Here is a 6,000-nt window from a genome sequence, read left to right on the forward strand (position 1 = left end):
ATACTGTGTATTGGCTCCAAGGCAGAAGAGTGGTAAGGGCTAGGCAATGGGGGTCAAGTGACTTGCCCAGGGTCACACAGCTGGGAAGTGGCTGAAACCAGATTTGAACCTAGGACCTCCCGTCTCTAGGACTGGTTCTCAATCCACTGTGCTACCCAGCTGCCCCCTAGCTTCCACATTTTTAAAGGAGAAATTGAAGGAGCTTAAGGACAAAATCGATAGTAAAATCATACTAATGGGGGACCTCAACCTTCCCCTTGTGATTTTTAAATCTCCATCTTGCTTGATCTAGCACCAAAAATTATGCACACCCACACTACACGGGTATGTGCTAGTCGATGACAAATCAGAAATAATTGATTGCCCACCTGGGCTGTCCTAAGCCAAGCTTGAGTCACCATTGGCACTTGTGAGGCACAGGAAGTGAGGTAGAGAACAGCCTCTGGAGTTTGCTCACTTCTTGTGGACAGGGCTAGGCGCCAGTTTGTTCTAGGAGCTCAAGCAGGGAGGAGGCCCGCAGACAGCTTTCCTTCAGATTGGTCACATGAGTCAAGGACTGATTCCCTTCTCTACCTTAGCCTTCCAGGCCTGAACTCCCTCTGGCTCTGCCAGAAGGTTGAGTTAACCTTTTTCCTTTTCCCCTCTTTCCTTCTCTCCCTCTCCTTTCTCACTCCCATTGTAATTAAACCACAATAAAATTCCATACTGATTTGAGTGTTCATTTAGGAATTCCTTGGTGACCTTAAATTAATATTATATCAATCTTTAAAAGTGATTTCACTATCACACCCCTGTCAGAACTAGACAAATTGAACCAAAAAAATAAACAAGAAAGAAGTAAGGGAAGTGAATGAAATGTTAGAAAAATTAGAGCTAATAGACGTCTGGAGAAAATTGAAAGGGACAAAATGTACCATGTGCTTCTTTTCTGCTGCACATGGTATATAGACAAAGATCAACCATGTACTAGGGTGTTAAAATATCACAAACGAATGCAGAAAAGTAGAAATAATAAATTCAATTGGTGCTTCAGTTGAAAAACTTCAAGTCTTTCTGGGTTTTTCTGAGCCCCTCCTGCCCCTCATTTCTTATGGCACAATAAAATTCCATTACAACCATATATTATAACTTACTCAGCAATTCTCCAATTGATGGATCTGCCCTAACTTCCCAAATCTTTGTCCCATAAAAAGAGCTGCTTTAAATATTTTGTATATCTACATCCTTCTCCCCTCCCTTTTTTGGTTAACTCTTTGGGATATAGTAATGGTATTTCTCCATTAAAGGGTATGTTCCCTTTTATTACTCTTTGGGCATAGATCCAAATTGTTCTCCTGAATGATTGAATTCAATGATGACTCCTCTAACAATGCATTAGTGCCTCAATTTTCCCATATCCCCTCCAACTTTTGTCACTTTCCTTTTTTGTCATAACAGCCTATCTGATAGGTATGGGGTGGTACCTCAGAGTTGTTTTAATTTGTTTTTCTTTAGATAATAGTTTATTTAGAACATTTTTTACTTGACTATAAAGAGCTTTAATTACTTTGTCATAGAATTGCCTGTTCTTATCCTTTGTTCATTTCTCGGTTGGGGAATGGCTTGTATTCTTATACATTCAACCCATTTCTCCATATATTTGAGAATAAGGCCTTTAAAATTAGAAAGACTTCTAAAAAACATTTGTGCCATTATGATTACTTTCGTAATTTCTATCCCATTTCCTCCTGGTTAGTTTCTGACCTTGACCTTCCCTAATTTGCCCTCTTTTCTATCTGCCACACCCCCTTTGTTTTATCCCCTTCCCCTTCTTCTATGCTGTATGGTTGGATAGATTTTTATACCCAATTGATTGTGAATATTCTTTCCTGGTTGAGCCAATTCCCATGAGTGTAAAGCTCATATACTCCCCTCCTCTCCTTCCCCATCTTCTCCTCCATTGTAAAAATTCTTTTATGCCTCTTTTATATGAGATAATTTATCCCATTCTATTTCCCCTTCTCACTCCTCCCAATGTATTCCTCTTTCTCATACCTTAATTTAATTTTTTATTTTAGATATGACTTCATCCTATTCAACTCATACCCTTGCACTCTATCTATGCATACTCCTTCTAACTGCTCAAATTATGATAACATTCTTTATTTACAAAAATCATCTCCTCATGTGGAGATTGTACACAGTTTAACCTTAATGAATGTCTTTTGGTTTATCTTTCCTATTTACCTTTTTATGTTTCTCTTTAGTCTTATCTTTGAGAATCAAAATTTTCCATTCAGCTCTGTTCTTTTCATCAGGAATGATGGAAATCCTCTCTTTCGTTGAATACCCATTTTTCCCTTAAAGGATTACATTCAGTTTTGCTGGGTAGGTGATGCTTCTTTGCCCTCTGGAATATCATATTCTCTTTTAATGTACAAGTTGCTAAGTCTCCACAATATTTGAATTGTTTCTTTTTGACTGTTTGCAGTATTTTCTCCTTGTTCTGAAAATTATGGAATTTGGCTATAATATTCCTGAGTTATACTTTTGAGATCTCTTTCAGAAAGTAGTGACTGGTAGATTTTAAAATTTTCTATTTTACCTTCTGGTTCTAGAATATCAGGGCACTTTCCCTTGATGATTTATTCCTTTTTTAAAACAAAAATGTATTTATTTATTTAGAATATTTTCTCATGGTTACATGATTCATGTTCTTTCCTTCCCCCTACCAGAGCTAACAAAAAATTCCACTAGGTTATACATGCATCATTGTTCAAAACCCATTTCCATATTATTAATATTTGATCATTTAAAGCCGAAATTCCCAATCATGTACACATCGAACCATATTATTATCAATCATATGTTTTTCTTCTGTGTTTCTACTCCCACAATTCTTTCTCTGGATGTGGATAGTGTTCATTCTCCTAGGTCCCTCAGGATTGTCCTGGATCATTGCATTGTTACTATTAAAGAAGTCCGTTATATTTTATTGTGCCACAATGTTTCACTTTCTGTGTACAATGTTCTCCTGGTTCTGCTCATTTCCCTTGATGATTTCTTGAAAGTGTAATGATTAAAATAAAAACTCTTTCTTTTATTTGATTAAATTTAATGAAAGAAGAAAAACCGTAATTTCCCACAGCTGAAATTAACTAACTCCACTAAACTCTGAATCTAATTAGATTCAAAGTCCCCCCTCCCACCTCACCCCCTAACCTGGAAGTAGGGGATGTATGGCCTCTCCCTAGCACAGGATTGGTCCATTCAAAACCAATCCCATGCCAGGAAGTAAGGGGGAAGGACCCCTGGGGCATGCTTGGGGGTACAGTTACCCTGCACAATACTTTAAAATCCACAAAAGGTAATGTTTAAGCTCTTTTTTTTGGTCATGGGTTTCAGGTAATCTAATAAATAATATCTCTTGGATTTCTTTTCCAGATCAGGTGTTTTCCCAATGAGATATTTCACATTTTCTTATAATTTTTTTTCATTCTTTTGAACTTGTTTTATTGTTACTTAATGCCTCATGGAGTCATTAGCTTCTGGATGCCCAATTCTAATTTTTAAAGTATGATTTTCTTGAGTGATTTTTGGCTCCTCCATTTGGCTAATTCTACTTTGTAAAAAGTTCTTTTCCTCAGGGAATTTTTCGACCTCTTTCCATTTGGCCATTTCTGCCTTTTAAGAAGTTTTGATCTTCAGTGCATTTTTGTATATACATTTCCATTTGGCCAATTCTGCTTTTAAAGAAGTTTTTACTTTGGATTTTTGTGCCTCTTCCACCAATTGTCCCTCTGTTTTTTAAGATACTTATTTCTTTAGTATATTTTGGTGACTCCTTTACCAAGATGTTGCCTTTTTTTTCATGATTTTCCTATATTATTCTCCTTTCTTTTCCCAGTTTTTCTTCTTATTTTATTTTTGAAATCTTTTTTGAGCTTCTTGATTAATTTTGGGGAGGGTTGGGAACAATTGATATTTTTCTTGGAGGCCTTGGATTCAACAGTATTGACTTTGTTGTCTTCTTCTGAGTTTGTGTTTTGGTCTTCTCTCTCACCAAAATATCATTCTATGTTATTTCTTTTTGTGTTGTTTGCTAATTTTCCAATCTATTTCATGTCTTTTAATTTAAAATACTGTTAAAATTGGGCTTTGTAACTGAGCTGAAGACAGCACTGTTCCAAGCTTCAGGTTCTTTGCACATCTGCATTCAGAGTTGGCTCCAGAAATCTATCTGCTTTTAATTCTTTTAGGGTGGTGTGATGTAAGAAGAGGTGGATTTAATACTCTCCAGGCCTTTGCTCTGCTCTGGAGGTAACCACAAGCCCTCTTTTCTGCCTTAGAACTGTGACCCAGTTCCTATTCTTCTATGGTCACAAACACTACTAGTATATATCAGTATTCTTCCTCCCCCTGAGAGCATACCAGGACTGTTTCCTGGATCTGCATGTGGGCAGTGCAATAAGAGTCTAGCACCTAAAACTAGCAGAGACCTCTGAAATATCTTCCTGAGAACTTGTCTGACTCTCTCACCTCCCACCCCAAGGTCTGTGGCTGAGCTCTTGAAGCTTTTGTTGTTACTGCAGCTGTACCAGGGTTTGTTACCACAGTAAGGCCTGCCTGGCATTCTGCTTTGCTTTTGACCTCCACCCAAGTACACTGGATTCTTCATGCTGGCCTTCTAAGTTATTTTGGGCTGGACATTTTCTTCATCTTGTCTTTTTATGGGTTATGCTGCTCCAGAATTCATTCTGAGATGTTATATCATAGGTAATTGGAAGGTAATTCGGTAGAAATCAGATAGGTCTATATACCAATGGTACCTTCTCCACTATCTTGATTCTACCCTCAACATCACTTCACTTAAATCAACTGATGAAACATGAAAAGAAATTTGAGACAAAAATATTAAAAAAAAATCTGAGTTTCCTCAAAGCCCAGAAGCTATTAAGAACTCAAATTATCAAACTCACTGCACTTACAAAAATCTTCAAACCACAATTTGGAAATCTACAACATATTAATTTAGACTTCTAATTATCTTATAATGCCATAAATATAAACCATTTCCTGACTTCTTGAGATTCATAAGAGGAGCAAATGCCGTATCCTTATTTATTTCAATCTTCTGCTCCGACTGAATTTCTAGTCAACAATGCCTAAGTCCTGAGGCATTAAATTAGTTTTCTCTAAATAATAGGTCTAATTTCCCAGCCATGCAGGACTAAGTTCAAACAGTACAATGCCATATTCCCCCCTGGAATATGAGTGAAGGATAATCAGTGCTAGAAAGGGAAGTTAAGAAAGCTGTGCCCTGGGGAGGTTGGGAGGGGAGACAAATCTCAATAAGTGTAAGAAGATGGAGGATGAGAGAAAGATAAAGATTTAAAATTAACTCAAATTTGTTTTCTATGGATTAGACATTCTAGAGAACCCTTAGTGGAAGAGTTTGGTAACTGGAGTAGGAGTTTGGAGGGCACCAAATGAGTCATCAATAGAGGATGGAGAACATTTAAACAATGTCAACTAAGGATTCAAAGTCAGTGGGGCAGAGTAAAAATGATGGGATGGAACAATTCTAATCATTGAAGAATGTTGATTATGCGACTGGGTAAAGAAATGTTATCAAGATTATTTGCTAATAATTATTCCTAAATTGTGACTTTAACACAATAGTGTAAGAAAAATTTCTTCAAGTCATGCAAGATACAATCCATCCACAGTTTTTTATTCTGTGCTGCTTTTATCTATATCCTTCCATAAATCTTGCATATATGTTGAGGACCTTCTACATTTCTTGAGGTTATTAAAGTCAATAGTCAATTTTAAGTACGTGATGTAGGTAGGATTATGTATTACAACAAAGTATGTATATTATCCATTGTTTTTCTCTCTCTTTTAAAAAAATCCGTACCTTTTATCTTAGAATCAATACTGTGTATTGGTTCAAAGGCAGAAGAGTGGTAAGAATTAGACAATGAAAGTTAAGTGACTTGCCTAGGGTCACACAGCTAA

The sequence above is a fragment of the Monodelphis domestica genome, chromosome 3, assembly GCF_027887165.1.
Source record: "Monodelphis domestica isolate mMonDom1 chromosome 3, mMonDom1.pri, whole genome shotgun sequence".
In the NCBI taxonomy this organism is placed as follows: Eukaryota; Metazoa; Chordata; class Mammalia; order Didelphimorphia; family Didelphidae; genus Monodelphis; species Monodelphis domestica.